This window comes from Oncorhynchus gorbuscha, linkage group LG07 (genome assembly GCF_021184085.1).
Source record: "Oncorhynchus gorbuscha isolate QuinsamMale2020 ecotype Even-year linkage group LG07, OgorEven_v1.0, whole genome shotgun sequence".
Classification (NCBI taxonomy): Eukaryota; Metazoa; Chordata; class Actinopteri; order Salmoniformes; family Salmonidae; genus Oncorhynchus; species Oncorhynchus gorbuscha.
The window spans coordinates 37,464,804-37,483,224 of NC_060179.1; the positions used below are offsets into that span (position 1 = coordinate 37,464,804).

The following is an 18,421-nucleotide window of genomic DNA, read 5'->3' on the forward strand; positions in this document are numbered from 1 at the left end:
TGAGTGAGCAAGGAGTCAGGAGAGAGAGACACAGCAAGCAAGAGGAGTGTGATGCGAGGACATGAGTGTTTGGCTGAGGAGGACTGTGTCCGTGTACTCTCCACTGCTCCTCTCTTCTTTTCTACTGCTCTGTTCTTCCTACCCCCCTCCTACCCTCCTTCCCCATCCAGCCGCTGGCTGAGTTCCCTCCGTTCCTCTTGTCTCTCAGTGCCAAGACCAGAGCCCTTCAGTGGACTGAGCCGTTTGATTCATGCGAGTGCTGATTCACGCCCTGCGATCTAGGGAGTGAGGGCGGGCAGCACTGGATTTCCTCTCTCTCTACATCCATAATTCAGCGTTCGCACCTTCCTCCTACTCCTCTTCTCCTCTTTGCCTTCTTCTTCTTCTTCTTACTGCTGCTGCTGCCGTATGCTGCCGTTGCTTTTGATGTTATATTAGGTTACACTCCAGTTCCATCACAGCCTACCTGAGGTATTCACTGAGACAGAGCTCCGCTGTCTCCACTCAAAGTACACAGGTAAGAGAAAAAAAGACTGCTTTCCTCAATGAGCTTTGGATTCTGTTGGAAATGTAATGTTCATTTGTTGTTTGAATCATGTCAAAGTCTGGATGGTTTGATCTTGTATGTGGAGACTGAGCCAGTTCAGAAATGGGAGAATGTCTGTTGGTGAAGAAAAAAGATGATGGCAATTTGCGAATCAAAATTGAAGTTCTGGTCTCTGAATATTTTTTTTTACTGTTGTTATATGGGCTTGGTCCCCACCCAGACGCATTGTGTGAAATTAGGTATTGTGCTGCTATGCCTGGTCTGCTTTAAAGTTATAGCCCCCCTGCCCTTGGCTATTGTGAGGCTACATCTACTCGCAGTAGGAGAAGGCAAACCTAGCGTAACAATGAGTGTTCACTCCCTCGTCTCTTGATGAAGCTCAAAAGAAACTGGACAGCGGCACTTCTGCTAGTTAGAAAATTGCCCATGTCTCCTGTGCACATCCTAGCACTGTGAATAGGCAGAACTGAAATCACATACTGTTAACATGTATTTTGCTGTGCTTGTGCCTATATATGTTGGATAATTAATTGACATTAACCAGATATTTTATTGTTGGCTACAAATAGTATTTCTCAACATTGTATATACACTGATACCTGACTGATTATGTAGAGAATGACTGAGTGAATGTTTTCTACTGTTTCATCATTCAGGCACTGTGGTGAGTGTCGGTGACCCTGTAAACACCCATTTTTGGATGGTAACATACTTACAGTGCCTTGCAAAAGCACTCATCCCCCTTGGCATTTTTCCTATTTTGTTTCATTAAAACCTGTAATTTAAATGGATTTTTATTTGGGTTTCATGTAATGGACATACACAAAATAGTTGAAATTGGTGAAATGAAAAAATAACATGATTCCCAAAAAATATTTAAAAAATATATATATATATGTATTCACTCCCTTTTATATGAAGCGCCTAAATAAGATCTGGTGCAAACAATTACCTTCAGAAAGTCACATAATTTGTTAAGGAAAGTCCACCTGTGTGCAATCTCAGTGCCACATGATCTGTCACATTATCTCAGTAAATATGCATCTGTTCTGAAAGGCCCCAGAGTCTGCAACACCACTAAGCAAGGGGCACCACCAAGCAAGTGGAATCATGAAGGCCAAGGAGCTCTCCAAACAGGTCAGGGACAAAGTTGTGGAGGCTACAACAAACCTGCCAAGAGAGGGCTGCCCACCAAAAGTCACAGACCAAGCAAGGAGGGCATTAATCAGAGAGGCAACAAAGAGAACAAAGATAACCCTGAAAGAGCTGCAAAGCTCCACAGTGGAGATTGGAGTATCTGTCCATAGGACCACGTTTAGCCGTAAACTCCACAGAGCTGTGCTTTACGGAGGAGTGTCCAAAAAAAGCCATCGTTGAAAGAAACTGCCAAAAGGCATGTGGCAGATTCCCCAAACATATGGAAGAAGGTACTCTGGTCAGATGAGACAAAAATTTAGCTTTTGACCATCAAGGAAAACGCTATGTCTGGCGCAAATCCAACACATCTCATCACTCCGAGAACCTCATCCGCACAGTGAAACATGGTGGTGTCAGCATCATGCTGTGGGGATGTTTTCCATCGGCAGGGACTGGGAAACTGGTCAGAATTGAAGGAATGGCGCTAAATACAGGGAAATTCAAGAGGGAAACATGTTTCAGTCTTCCAGAGATTTTAGACTGGGACAGAGGTTCACCTTCCAGCAGGACAATGACCCTAAGCATACTGCTAAAGCAACACTCGAGTGGTTTAATGGGAAACATTTAAATGTCTTGGAATGGCCTAGTCAAAGCCTAGACCTCATTCCAAATGAGAATCTGAGGTATGACTTAAAGATTGCTGTACACCAGCGGAACCCATCCAACTTGAAAGAGCTGGAGCAGTTTTGCCTTGAAGAATGGGCAAAAATCCCAGTAGCTAGATGTGCCAAGCTTATAGCGACATACCCCAAGAGACTTGCATCTGTAATTGCTGCAAAAGGTGGCTCTACAACGTATTGACTTTTAGGGGGGTGAAGAGTTATGCACGCTCAAGTTCAGTTTTGCTCATGTTTTCTGTTTTTTGTCATACTTCTTCTTTGTTTCACCAAAAAAACGTTTGCATCTTCAAATTGGTAGGCATGTTGTGTACATCACATGATAGAACCCCTTCCCCCCCAAAAAATATATATATATTTTCATTCCAGGTTGTAAGGCAACAAAATAGGAAAAAATGCCAAGGGGGTGAATACTTTTGCAAGCCACTGTAAATTGATGAGGAGATACTTTTGGGATTTTCTTTTCTGGAAGAGGAAGAGAAACCGAGCTGCAATTATGTTAGTTACTACCTGATGAGTTACCCAATGAAGTGTTAGGTACATCGACGCAAGTCTGAGGCAGCATTGTCAACACAGTTGAATTTCAAAGAGTATGTTCTCACTGTCATACTGTCTAGATTTTACACTTCAGTAAGGAAGAATAGTCTGACTGGTGTAATGATTTATATTGAAGGTATAAGTTACATGGATGTTTAAATCTAAATATAAGTCTCTATCCCTTTATATCTGAGATGTGTAATGGATATTTGGCATATTGGAATAGTTGAGTCAAAGTAATTAAAGTATCATAAGTAACACAATGTCAAATATTGCTGACACAATGACCATGATCATTTATTTTGTACTGATGATGTTGTTATGGAGAGGCCTTTGCATCTGTATGATTCACTGGTACGGTACAGCCAGCATTATGAATCATAACTATTGATTAAAATGCCTCCAGCAGGCATGTAAGATTACACAGCTGCTGCTTGCTATTCAAAGGCAATAAGGAGACTTTGTGTGAATGCTCTACAGTACAATTACAGTGGATTAAAAAAAAAAAAAAATTTACGTTTGCAAATGTTACAGTATGTGTTATACATCACATTTTGAGCTTTCCACATTTGTCATGTTTGTGTGGAGGACATCACCTGCTCATTGGGAAAATGTTCATTTTCAATTTGTGTGCTCTGTTGAATGACAATGTTTGCACTATATATTGGCAAACCTTGGTCTGTAGTGATCTTTGCAGGTGTGAATTCAAAGCTTGGGGTGTGTTTATCTTGGTCAACACCTTTCTTCCTTGCAATCAGTCTATGATTAGAACCTAATGGTGTCCCGATATTACCAATTGCTCTCATTTATAAAGTATTTTACCCTCTGCGTGACATGGAGTCCCTCTCTCTTTGCTCGCTCGCTCACTCGCTCTCTCATTTATTTTATCATGACTGGAGACCATTAGTCAGATGTCTCTCATATAGATTTCATAGCAAGTTACGCAAGGTTGTAGCTCAGAGACGTTCCACATGAACAATCTCTTAGGGGGTGAAAATCACATTTTGCCACCAGCTGGCTGCAGAGCTCTTATTGAGGTTTTTAAATGTATTTTAGGGAGTCATTTCAAAAACATCCTGTGGTGGTGCTGTTTTCTACCAGTGGAGGAATTTATGACGGACTAAAAGCAATATCCCCAGACTTTCATCAATCTTTTGAAGTGATGGTAAAATTATAAATGCCTCTAACATTTGTGACGCACGTGTAATATTAATGAATTTCAGCTCTTTTCCATTTGGATTTCACACAACTGATGAGAAGAATGTGATATATTTGAATTATATTTCATGTACATTCACTGAATGTGATTGTGTTTGTATGAGACAGAGGAGTGGTAGTGGGGGAATATCATCTGTATCTTGGCATGATATCACTTTTGAAGCTTTTCCTCTCCGTCTTCATGAAAAATGCATTCAAAGATTTTGATTTCACATGGTTGTTTTAAACATCAAGAAGATCTGTGTTTAATCTATTCTTAATCACACTGAGCCGTGAACACAGCAAGAGGCCTTAATAACACTTTGTACACGACAGATGTAGATAAATCACATGTAATCTTTGAAACACATTCATTCTATATTGCTGTCAGACACCTTGAAGCAAGCCAGAGTGTATTTGTCATCATGAGACTGACATAAGACCTGTACAAAACACGACTAAGCGTATGTTTTTCATGTCATGGGGATTAAAAGTACCACACCTACTTGATAATCTTGAAACTCATTTTAATAAGTCTAATAACCATTAACATGGTCCAGATCATCATCAGTCACTTACACAGTATCTTACAGGGGGCACAACACCACAAGCCCAATATTGCCTATACCACAACATTCAGCCATTTAGTCAAAGGTTTGGGTGGCAGTTTTACAGTATCTCACTCTCTTTTGTCAGCTTGTTATCACTCTGATAACAATTAGACTCGGCAGGACAGCAGCCAGTGGCCACCACAATTCTGATACCCACAACAATGAACACAGCCCAGCACAGCTCACCAAGCAGTAGTAGCAGTAAAAATGTACTGGCAATAGGGCAGTTCGGGCAAATGCCAGATGGGCTGGTCCACTCTTTAGCCCAGTGGGTACGTTGAAAAAAAAGGCCAGTGTGTTAGAAATACCTGGGCCGATCTATGGTCCCAGTCAGTCCCTGGGCAGAAGCAGCAGCAATCTGTGTGACCTAAATTTGTGATATTCAGCTCTGACATGCGTTGAGTCGATCCCAAAAACTTGTCCAGGGTTTAGGTACATTTGTGTGAACACCAAAATTGGTAGGGCAACCAAAGGAATGAAGACAGATCAACATGTCTTTCGCTTTGCATGTCTGAGTTGGGAGGTCAGAATGAGTTCTCATTAGTGGTAATATAACATTTGTCTGGGATTCCCCGGGTTGTCTGTTGTAGTTCAAAAGACAGCATCTAATTGATTTCCTTCATCCCTTTCAAATATGGTGATATCATTATTCTCTTTTATATTTTCAACAAGCTGCACAGCCTCCCAGGTAATTTCACAAAATCCTTACTGTGGATACAAAACTACAAACCTAAAACTAAAGCCTTGAGTGTGGGGAGGGACCTGTATTCATGGCCGATGTCTGAGGTACAGTCTTTAGCCATGACCTATTCTTTGTGGGAAAGAGAAGTCTGTCAGTATGATTAATGGTAATGATTACCTACCCATAAAATGTGCTTTTATGGCCCAGCACTTCCACTTTCATCACAAATCTGGGGCATATCTTTATAGCAAAAGAGCATTTAAAAAAAAAATGTTTTTAGATAGGACTGGTTTGAGTTGGGAGGGGAAAACTGATAATGAGTTGTTATTGGCAGAGAGGTTTGGAACTCTCATTCTTATTGGTTTATCAACATAATTAAACAGTATTATTCCAATCTCATAGTGTGGAAATATATACAATACCGGTCAGAATACCTACTAATTCAAGGGATGTTCTTTATTTTTACATTGTAGAATAATAGGAAATACATCGAAACTATGAAATAACACATATAGAATCATGTAGTAACCTAAACAGTGTTAAAACAGAGACTTGCTTTTGTTGTTATTTCTGTGTAATGTATATCTTTATTAGTGTATAAACAATATCATTCAATGGTCCTTTCTCAGAACAAACTCTCCCAATTGAATATCCGTTCATAAGAACTTGAAAGTATTTCTGTATTTCTTAAATACTTCCAAATGCCTTTAATTTGTTTTACTACAACACCTGATCTGAATCGAGAGGGGTGTGGACTCACCCAAGTGCCTCCCCAACGGATAACAGTTACACACAAATCCATTAACCAGTAATTGTCATGCTCGTTAGAATGAATGGACCAAGGCACAGTTCCACATGTTTAATAAATATGACTCACCAAAACCAAAGAGCAGAAAACGAAACGTGATGTTCTGAGCTGCTCACAGGCAGCTACACAAAAACAAGATTCCACAAAAAACAGGTGGGAAAATATGATCCCCAATCAGAGACAACGATAGACAGCTGCCTCTGATTGGGAACCATACCAGGACAAGTCACACCCTGACCTAACCAAATAGAGAATTAAAAGGATCTCTAAGGCCAGGGCGTGACAGTAATCCTGTAAATGTCTTTTGGTCTTAATCAACCAAGGAACAAGGTAGACCGTGTGTGTGTGTCTGTAATAATGGGGAGCTCCTGTGTTATACTCTAACCATTAACCCACAGTCAATTTATATCATACATACCAACACTCATTAAAACCCAAGTCTACCTTCTGCACTACTAAATGACTCCCCATCTTACCATTTTGCCTCAAAGGTTAGCCCTCTTAAAAGGTTTTGTCTCCCTCTGACATTTAGCTTGATGACTTATGTTGGAGCCGCATCGACTTGCTTGTTGTTGCCACTTAGAATTAGTCATGCTTTATACAGTAAGATGGACATCAGGTCTGGGCAGAAAATAGTTATATTTTGTAGTTTACTTGAACTTACCAAATTTTCAAATACTCAAGGTAGTCTAATATAGTTTATATAGAGTCTCAACTGAAAGGCAACTATTTACTTTGATATTCAAATACAGGTCTCAGAAAAAAAAATATATTTCATAGTATTTTGAATACCTCTCAGACAACCAAATAATATTTGATGTTTGGTAAATATTGGATGAAGAACCAAAAACTACAACAGTTAGTTGAATTAGTCTAAGTTTATGGTCATACGCACATGGTTTGGAGGGCTCCTAGATATGAACCTTTATACTGCCTATAGTCTAGAATTAAATAGAAGAGTAGACCATTTTGCAGCTTCAAAATGACGAAAACATTTTAATAATGAGTGAGACATAAGTTAATATAGCAACACCTGACATGAAGTTCTTATACATGTGTAGTAAATTTCTGATTATTAATATGGAAACAATAGTTCTAGATATGACTTTGGAAATTGCTTTATTTGCATAATAATTACAGTTATTGTAACGGTGTAACGACGTCCGTCTGTTGTAAGAAGAGAGTCAGACCGAAATGTCGCGTGTAGGTTACTCATGACTTTAATGAATGAAACCAGTACATGAAATAACTGATATAAGAAAACAACAAACAAAACGTGAAACTAATTACAGCCTATCTGGTGACTACAACACAGAGACAGGAACAAACACCCACAAAATACAACGCAAACTCAGGCTACCTAAATACGGTTCCCAATCCGAGACAACGAGAATCACCTGACTCCAATTAGGTCCGGGTGGGCGTCTGTCCATGGTGGCGGTTCTGGCTCGGGACGTGGACCCCACTCCATTAATGTCCTAGTTCCTCCCCTTAGCGTCCTGGGATCATCCACCTTCTCCGCCGACCATGGCCTAATAGTCCTCACCCAGATCCCCACATAACTGAGGGGCAGCTCGGGACAGAGGGGCAGCTCGGGTCAGAGGGGCAGCTCGGGACAGAGGGGCAGTCCGAGACAGAGGGGCAGCTCGGGACAGAGGGGCAGCTCGGGACCGAAGCAGCCCGGTACTGAGGGGAAGCCCGGTATTGAGGGGAAGCCCGGTACTGAGGGGAAGCCCGGTACTGAGGGGAAGCCCAGTACAGAGAGGAAGCCCAGTACAGAGAGGAAGCCCAGTACTGAGAGGAAGCTCAGTACTGAGAGGAAGCTCTGGCAGGTAGTAGGCTCCGATAAATCCTGGCTGGCTGGTGGAACTGGATGATTCAGGTTGTCTGGCCGATCTAGAAGATCTTGGCAGACTGGCACTTCTGGCGGATCCTGGCAGACTGGCGACGCTGGGCCGACTGGCGGCGCTGGGCAGACTGGCGGTGCTGGGCAGACTGGCGGCGCTGGGCAGACTGGCGGCACTGGTGGCGCTGGGCAGACTGAGTGCACTGGTGGCACTGGGCAGACTGGGAGCACTGGTGGCGCTGGGCAGACTGGGAGCACTGGCGGTGCTGGGCAGACTGGGAGCACTGGCGGTGCTGGGCAGACTGGGAGCACTGGCGGCGCTGGGCCGACTGGGAGCACTGGCGGCGCTGGGCCGACTGGGAGCACTGGCGGCGCTGGGCAGACTGGGAGCACTGGCGGCGCTGGGCAGACTGGCCGCGCTGGGCAGACTGGGAGCACTGGCCGCGCTGGGCCGACTGGGAGCACTGGCCGCGCTGGGCCGACTGGGAGCACTGGCGGCGGTGGGCAGACTGGAGCTCCAGCAGCGCAGGAGAGGAGAAAGGCTCTGGCTGTGCTAAACAGGCGGGAGACTCCAACAGCGCAGGAGAGGAGAAAAGCGCTGGCTGCGCTAAACAGGCGGGAGACTCCGGGAGCGCAGGAGGGGAGAAAAGCGCTGGCTGTGCTGAACAGGCGAGGTGCACTGGAGGCCTGGTGCGTGTGCTGGAACTGGTGGTACTGGATCGAGGACACGCACAGGAAGCCTGGTGCGGGGAGCTGCTACCGGAGGACTGGTGTGTAGAGGTGGCTCTGGATAGACCGGACCGTGCAGGCGCACTGGAGCTCTTGAGCACCGAGCCTGCCCAAGCTTACCTGGCTCGATGCCCACGGCCAATAGGAAGGGCTGGTATGTGCCGCAGCTGGCTCTGCACCCGCACTGGAAACACTGTGCGCTCCATAGCATAACACGGTGCCTGCCCGGTCTCTCTAGCCCAACGGTGAGCACAGGGAGTATGCGCAGGTCTCCTACCTGGCATAACTATTCTCCCATCTAGCCCCCGCCAATAATTTTTTGGGGCTGTTTTTCCGGTTTCCAACCGCGTCGCCGTGCTGCCTCCTCATACCTGCGCCTCTCCGCTTTATTCGCGTCTATTTCATCCTTGGGACGGCGATATTCTCCCGGCTGCGCCCAGGGTCCTTTACCGTCTAATATCATCTCCCAAGACCAGAAGTCCTCATATTGCTGCTCCTCACAATTAACATGGAGAGTAGGCTCAGGTCTGACTCCTGACTCAGCCACTCTCTCTCTGCGCTCTCCCCCGTTACTTTCAGTTTTCACTCTGCGTCGCCGTGTTTTCCTCTTAGACTCCATTAGCCTGTAGCCCTCTTCGCACTGCTGAAGCGAATCCCAGGCGGGCTCCTGCACTCGCTCTGGGTCGGCCGCCCACCTGTCGATTTCTTCCCACGTAGTATACTCCATGCTTCTGCTGTCCATAACGTCGTCCTTTAGCTCCTGCCAGTTCACACGCTGCTCGGTCTGTGAGTGGTGGGTGTTTCTGTAACGACGTTCGTCTGTTGTAAGAAGAGAGTCAGACCGAAATGCAGCGTGTAGGTTACTCATGACTTTAATGAATGAAACCGGTACATGAAATAACTGATATAAGAAAACAACAAACGAAACGTGAAACTAATTACAGCCTATCTTGTGACTACAACACAGAGACAGGAACAAACACCCACAAATTACAACGCGAACTCAGGCTACCTAAATACGGTTCCCAATCCGAGACAACGAGAATCACCTGACTCCAATTGAGAATCGCATCAGGCAGCCAAGCCTAACTAGACACACCCCTAATCATACACAATCCCAATTAATACAAACCCCAATACGAAACACAACATATAAACCCATGTCACACCCTAGCCTACCCAAACATATACCAAAAACACAAAATACAATGACCAAGGCGTGACAAACGGCAGATTTCCTCTTCTTCGTCTGAAGAGGAGTAAGCATCAGACCAAGATGCGGCATGGTAAGTGTTCATGACGATTTTAATAACAAAAGCACTGAACACTCTGAAATACAAAAACAATAAACGAATACGTGAAATAACAAAATCGAAACAGTACCGTGTGGTGAAAAAAACAGACACGGAAACTAACACCCACAAACCAACAGTGAAACCCAGGCTACCTAAATATGGTTCTCAATCAGGGACAATGATAAACAGTTGCTTCTGATTGAGAACCATATCAGGCCAAACACAGAAATAGAAAAAACATAGAAACACAAACAGACTGCCCACCCCAACCATACTAAATAAAGACAAAACAAAGGAAATAAAGGTCAGAATGTGACAATTATCTTCCGCTAGAGGAAGGAAATTGCAGGGCGCCAAACACAAATCAACAGAAATCTCAACTCAAATTTCTCAAACATACAATTCTCATTAATCCAGCCACAGTGTCTGATTTCAAAAAATGCTTTACAGCGAAAGTTCCACAAACGATTATGTTAGGTCACCACCAACTCACAGAAAAACCCAGCCATTTAAAAATGACATAAAAATGATCTTTATCAGATAACACTCATAGAACTTCATGTTACACAATACATATATTTTTTTCAGTAAAGTTCATATTTATATCCCAAAAACGTATTTTACATTGGCGTGTTACGTTCAGTGGTTCCAAAACATGAAGTGATATTGCAGAGAGCCACATTAATTCACAGAAATACTCATTATAAAAGTTGATGAAAATTCAAGTATTATGCATGGAACTTTAGATACACTTCTACTTAATGCAACCTCTGTTTCAGATTTTAAAAAAACTTTATGGAAAAAGCATAATCTCAGAACGGCGCTCAGAGCCCAAACCAGCCAGAGAAATATCTGCCATTTTGGGTAGTCAAATCAAAACAAATCAAATTGATTTATATAGCCCTTCGTACATCAGCTGATATCTCAAAGCGCTGTACAGAAACACAGCCTAAAACCCCAAACAGCAAGCAATGCAGGTGTAGAAGCACGGTGGCTAGGAAAAACTCCCTAGGAAGGACAAAACCTAGGAAGAAACCTAGAGAGGAACCAGGCTATATGGGGTGGCCAGTCCTCTTCTGGCTGTGCCGGGTGGAGATTATAACAGAACATGGCCAAGATGTTCAAATGTTCATAAATGACCAGCATGGTCAAATAATAATAAGGCAGAACAGTTGAAACTGGAGCAGCAGCACGGCCAGGTGGACTGGGGACAGCAAGGAGTCGTCATGTCAGGTAGTCCTGAGGCATGGTCCTCGGGCTCAGGTCCTCCGAGAGAGAGAGAGAAAGAAACACTTAAATTCACACAGGACACCGAATAGGACAGGAGAAGTACTCCAGATATAACAAACTGACCCTAGCCCCCCAACACAAACTACTGCAGCATAAATACTGGAGGCTGAGACAGGAGGGGTCAGGAGACACTGTGGCCCCATCCGAGGACACCCCCGGACAGGGCCAAACAGGAAGGATATAACCCCACCCACTTTGCCAAAGCACAGCCCCCACACCACTAGAGGGATATCTTCAACCACCAACTTTCCATCCTAAGACAAGGCTGAGTATGGCCCACAAAGATCTCCGCCACGGCACAACCCAAGGGGGGCGCAAACCCAGACAGGAAGATCGCATCAGTGACTCAACCCACTCAAGTAACGCACCCCTCCCAGGGACGGTATGAAGGAGTCCCAGTAAGCCAGTGACTCAGCCCCTGTAATAGTGTTAGAGGCAGAGAATCCCAGCGGAAAGAGGGGAACCTGCCAGGCAGAGACAGCAAGGGCGGTTCGTTGCTCCAGAGCCTTTCCGTTCACCTTCCCACTCCTGGGCCAGACTACACTCAATCATATGACCCACTGAAGAGATGAGTCTTCAGTAAAGACTTAAAGGTTGAGACTGAGTTTGCGTCTCTCACAAGGGTAGGCAGACCGTTCCATAAAAATGTAGCTCTATAGGAGAAAGCCCTTCCTCCAGCTGTTTGCTTAGAAATTCTAGGGACAATTAGGAGGCCTGCGCCTTGTGACCGTAGCATACGTATAGGTATGTACGGCAGGACCAAATCAGAGAGATAGGTAGGAGCAAGCCCATGTAATGCTTTGTAGGTTAGCAGTGAAACCTTGAAATCAGCCCTTCCCTTGACAGGAAGCCAGTGTAGGGAGGCTAGCACTGGAGTAATATGATCAAATCTTTTGGTTCTAGTCAGGATTCTAGCAGCCATATTTAGCACTAACTGAAGTTTATTTAGAGCTTTATCCGGACTGAAGCATTTCTTATACATTGTTTGTCTTCAGGAAGCCAGTGAGTTGCTGCGCAACAGCCATTTCTAATATTTTTGAGAGGAATGGACAATTCGATATAGGCCGATAGTTTTTCATATTTTCTGGGTCAGGGTTTGGCTTTTTCAAGAGAGGCTTTATTACTGCCCCTTTTAGTGAGTTTGGTACACATCCGGTGGATAGAGAGCAGTTTATTATGTTCAACATAGGAGGGCCAAGCACAGGAAGCAGCTCTTTCAGTAGTTTAGTTGGAATAGGGTCCAGTATGCAGCTTGAAGGTTTAGAGGCCATGATTATTTTCATCATTGTGTCAAGAGATATAGTACTAAATAACTTGAGCGTCTCTCTTGATCCTAGGTCCTGGGAGAGTTGTGCAGACTCAGGACAACTGAGCTTAGAAGGAATACGCAGATTTAAAGAGATGTCCGTAATTTGCTTTCTAATAATCATGATCTTTTCTTCAAAGAAGTTCATGAATTTATCACTGCTGAAGTGAAAGCCATCCTCTATTGGGGAATACTGTTTTTTAGTTAGCTTTGCAACAGTATCAAAAAGCAATTTCGGATTGTTCTTATTTTCCTCAATTAAGTTAGAAACATGGGATGATCGAGCAGCAGTAAGGGCTCTTCGGTACTGCACGGTACTGTCTTTCCAAGCTAGTCGGAAGACTTCCAGTTTGGTGTGGCGCCATTTCCGTTCCAATTTTCTGGAAGCTTGCTTCAGAGCTCGGGTATTTTCTGTGTACCAGGGAGCTAGTTTTTTATGAGAAATGTTTAGTTTTTAGGGGTGCAACTTCATCTAGGGTATTGTGCTAAGTTAAATTGAGTTCCTCAGTTAGGTGGTTAACTGATTTTTGTCCTCTGGCGTCCTTGGGTAGACAGAGGGAATCTGGAGGGAATCTAGTCAACATTATTCATAAATAGCATTATAAATATGAACTTACCTTTGATGATCTTTATCAGAATGCACTCCCAGGAATCGCAGTTCCACAATAAATGCTTGTTTTGTTCGATAATGTCAATAATTTATGTCCATTTATGTCCAATAGCTTCTTTTGTTAGGGCATTTTGTAAACAAATCCAAAAGCGCGATCTGGTCCATTCGGACGAAACGTTCAAAAAGTTATATTACAGGTCAAAGAAACTTGTCAAACTAAGTATACTTTAGGTTGTTTTTATCATAAATCTTCAATAATGTTCCAACTGGAGAATTCCATTGTCTGTAGAAAAGCCATGGAACAAGAGTTACCTCTCAAGTGAAAGCGCATGACTGAGAACGAGGCTGTAGGCAGACTCCTTAGTCAAACAGCTCCCACCCCCCCCCCCCTTCACATGAGTAGCCTTAAACAAAGTTCTAAAGATGGTTAACATCTAGTGGAAGCCTTAGGAAGTGTAAAATGACCCATATCCCACTTTGTATTCGATAGGTGTGAGTTCAAAAACTACCACCCTCAGATTTCCCACTTCCTGTTTGGATTTTTTCTCAGATTTTTGCCTGCCATATGAGTTCTGTTATACGCACAGACATCATTCAAACAGTTTTAGAGACGTCAGAGTGTTTTATATCCAATACCAATACATTAGCATCTGGGACTGAGTAGGAGGCAGTTCACTCTGGGCACGCTATTCATCCAAAAGTGAAAATGCTGCCCCCTACCCCAAACAAGTTGTTGAACAATTAAGTGGAATTGGGAACAGTAGCTCTTCTGTACAGTAGTTCCAAAAACTCTTAGCTCATGCTATACAATTAAAATGCAATTACCAAAGTACTACAGTGTATGTAACGACATGCTATTAAAAGGTTTCTACGAAAGTAATTACAGTTTTATTCCACAAAAAAATGTAATGTAAAGTGTTACTGAGAATACTAACAGTAACAACATATGCCTATTAGTGTTCAAAGGAAAAACTGCATTCTTGAGTCAACTACAGCCAATGTCGGTAAACAATTATGTTTGTTTCTACACTGAGTAAACTATCCCTTGAAAGATGGTATAGTGTGTTTTTGAAACTAGAACACTTACCCTCAGATGGACGAAGAGGTTTGAATTTGTCAACGGAGATGCAAAGTGTATGAAAAAAATGCATAATTAACTTCCTCTCGTCGCTTAAAATGCTAATATTATGTTATTCCAGAGATGTTTATTTGAAATGTTTTTAGTGACAGCTTCAGGATTAACAAGACAAACTAGTGAGAAATTGGAGTTCCGGTTCATGCTGTGATGCGTGTATGGTTTTTTGATGAGAGGATGTGTCACCCCCCCCCCCAAAAAAAGTATATATATATATATATATATATATTGATGTGCCTGGCAGCTTGCTCGTTGTACCTGCTTTTTCACAGCACCTAAAAAGCTCAACAGGGCTATTTTTCCCCATGCTATTGATGCATATACCTTGTTGTCAAGAAAAGTGGAAAACCTGTTTGTCAACATTTACCAAAAGTAGTTTGAAAAGTTAACATGTGGTCTCTGAACTTATTGCATCTGAAAAAGTCAACAGAGATAGCCTTTGTAGAAATATTTTGGCTTTTTATAAATGAAGACTTTCATTCCAAAACACTATACAGTGTATATCCATTTTCAGAAATGTTGATAAATGAGCTTGAAACAGATCGCTGTGTGTTTCACTATCTAATCATGTCATGGGGTTGTTCAATGACAGACATGTTTGTTTAAAATCCATCAAACACATTTTTTTTTACAAAATGCTATATATCCGTCTCCCTCTCAGAGAAATAAGTAGTATTGCTGGATTACATTTGAGTAATTTTTTTTTTTTACATTTACATTTAAGTCATTTAGCAGACGCTCTTATCCAGAGCGACTTACAAATTGGTGCATTCACCTTATGACATCCAGTGGAACAACCACTTTACAATAGTGCATCTAAATATTTTAAGGGGGGGGGGTGAGAAGGATTACTTTATCCTATCCTAGGTATTCCTTAAAGAGGTGGGGTTTCAGGTGTCTCCGGAAGGTGGTGATTGACTCCGCTGTCCTGGCGTCGTGAGGGAGTTTGTTCCACCATTGGGGAGCCAGAGCAGCGAACAGTTTTGACTGAGCTGAGCGGGAACTGTACTTCCTCAGTGGTAGGGAGGCGAGCAGGCCAGAGGTGGATGAACGCAGTGCCCTTATTTGGGTGTAGGGCCTGATCAGAGCCTGGAGGTACTGAGGTGCCGTTCCCCTCACAGCTCCGTAGGCAAGCACCATGGTCTTGTAGCGGATGCGAGCTTCAACTGGAAGCCAGTGGAGAGAGCGGAGGAGCGGGGTGACGTGAGAGAACTTGGGAAGGTTGAACACTAGACGGGCTGCGGCGTTCTGGATGAGTTGTAGGGGTTTAATGGCACAGGCAGGGAGCCCAGCCAACAGCGAGTTGCAGTAATCCAGACAGGAGATGACAAGTGCCTGGATTAGGACCTGCGCCGCTTCCTGTGTGAGGCAGGGTCGTACTCTGCGGATGTTGTAGAGCATGAACCTACAGGAACGGGCCACCGCCTTGATGTTAGTTGAGAACGACAGTTTGTTGTCCAGGATCACGCCAAGGTTCTTAGCGCTCTGGGAGGAGGACACAATGGAGTTGTCAACCGTGATGGCGAGATCATGGAACGGGCAGTCCTTCCCCGGGAGGAAGAGCAGCTCCGTCTTGCCGAAGTTCAGCTTGAGGTGGTGATCCGTCATCCACACTGATATGTCTGCCAGACATGCAGAGATGCGATTCGCCACCTGGTCATCAGAAGGGGGAAAGGAGAAGATTAATTGTGTGTCGTCTGCATAGCAATGATAGGAGAGACCATGTGAGGTTATGACAGAGCCAAGTGACTTGGTGTATAGCGAGAATAGGAGAGGGCCTAGAACAGAGCCCTGGGGGACACCAGTGGTGAGAGCGCGTGGTGAGGAGACAGATTCTCGCCACGCCACCTGGTAGGAGCGACCTGTCAGGTAGGACGCAATCCAAGCGTGGGCCGCGCCGGAGATGCCCAACTCGGAGAGGGTGGAGAGGAGGATCTGATGGTTCACAGTATCGAAGGCAGCCGATAGGTCTAGAAGGATGAGAGCAGAGGAGAGAGAGTTAGCTTTAGCGGTGCGGAGCGCCTCCGTGATACAGAGAAGAGCAGTCTCAGTTGAATGACTAGTCTTGAAACCTGACTGATTTGGATCAAGAAGGTCATTCTGAGAGAGATAGCGGGAGAGCTGACCAAGGACGGCACGTTCAAGAGTTTTGGAGAGAAAAGAAAGAAGGGATACTGGTCTGTAGTTGTTGACATCGGAGGGATCGAGTGTAGGTTTTTTCAGAAGGGGTGCAACTCTCGCTCTCTTGAAGACGGAAGGGACGTAGCCAGCGGTCAGGGATAAGTTGATGAGCGAGGTGAGGTAAGGGAGAAGGTCTCCGGAAATGGTCTGGAGAAGAGAGGAGGGGATAGGGTCGAGCGGGCAGGTTGTTGGGCGGCCGGCCGTCACAAGACGCGAGATTTCATCTGGAGAGAGAGGGGAGAAAGAGGTCAGAGCACAGGGTAGGGCAGTGTGAGCAGAACCAGCGGTGTTGTTTGACTTAGCAAACGAGGATCGGATGTCGTCGATCTTCTTTTCAAAATGGTTGACGAAGTCATCTGCAGAGAGGGAGGAGGGGGGAGGGGGAGGAGGATTCAGGAGGGAGGAGAATGTGGCAAAGAGCTTCCTAGGGTTAGAGGCAGATGCTTGGAATTTAGAGTGGTAGAAAGTGGCTTTAGCAGCAGAGACAGAGGAGGAAAATGTAGAGAGGAGGGAGTGAAAGGATGCCAGGTCCGCAGGGAGGCGAGTTTTCCTCCATTTCCGCTCGGCCTTCCGGAGCCCTGTTCTGTGAGCTCGCATTGAGTCGTCAAGCCACGGAGCGGGAGGGGAGGACCGAGCCGGCCTGGAAGATAGGGGACATAGAGAGTCAAAGAATGCAGAAAGGGAGGAGAGGAGGGTTGAGGAGGCAGAATCAGGAGATAGGTTGGAGAAGGTTTGAGCAGAGGGAAGAGATGATAGGATGGAAGAGGAGAGAGTAGCGGGGAGAGAGAGCGAAGGTTGGGACGGCGCGATACCATCCGAGTAGGGGCAGTGTGGGAAGTGTTGGATGAGAGCGAGAGGGAAAAGGATACAAGGTAGTGGTCGGAGACTTGGAGGGGAGTTGCAATGAGGTTAGTGGAAGAACAGCATCTAGTAAAGATGAGGTCGAGCGTATTGCCTGCCTTGTGAGTAGGGGGAAGGTGAGAGGGTGAGGTCAAAAGAGGAGAGGAGTGGAAAGAAGGAGGCAGAGAGGAATGAGTCAAAGGTAGACGTGGGGAGGTTAAAGTCGCCCAGAACTGTGAGAGGTGAGCCGTCCTCAGGAAAGGAGCTTATCAAGGCATCAAGCTCATTGATGAACTCTCCGAGGGGACCTGGAGGGCGATAAATGATAAGGATGTTAAGCTTGAAAGGGCTGGTAACTGTGACAGCATGAAATTCAAAGGAGGCGATAGACAGATGGGTAAGGGGAGAAAGAGAGAATGACCACATGGGAGAGATAAGGATCCCTATGCCACCACCCCGCTGACCAGAAGCTCTCGGGGTGTGCGAGAACACGTGGGCGGACGAAGAGAGAGCAGTAGGAGTAGCAGTGTTATCTGTGGTGATCCATGTTTCTGTCAGTGCCAAGAAGTCGAGGGACTGGAGGGAGGCATAGGCTGAGATGAACTCTGCCTTGTTGGCTGCAGATCGGCAGTTCCAGAGGCTACCGGAGACCTGGAACTCCACGTGGGTCGTGCGCGCTGGGACCACCAGATTAGGGTGGCAGCGGCCACGCGGTGTGGAGCGTTTGTATGGTCTGTGCAGAGAGGAGAGAACAGGGATAGACAGACACATAGTTGACAGGCTACAGAAGAGGCTACGCTAATGCAAGGAGTAATTTAGCAGATGCTCTTAATGTACAGTCTTAAATTAGCTAGATGAGACAACCCACATATCACAGTCAAATACACAGGATAAGAACATTCCATTACAGCTAAACAATGGATAGTGTTTTGCATAAAAACACATTTTCATATAAAAATATCTATGAATTACACACTTGAGAAAAGTGTAATT

At 44.7% G+C, this 18,421-nt stretch overlaps 1 protein-coding gene across 1 annotated transcript in view; it reads left to right on the forward strand.

Annotated features, from left to right (window-relative positions):
• The first annotated feature begins 266 nt into the window (after positions 1-266).
• Positions 267-18,421, forward strand: part of LOC124039839 (cadherin-18-like) — a 369,098-nt gene continuing 350,943 nt past the window's right edge. The window contains exon 1 of the mRNA XM_046356288.1: positions 267-517. The gene's annotated coding sequence lies outside the window, so the exon portion shown is untranslated. The remainder of the gene's footprint in view (positions 518-18,421) is intronic.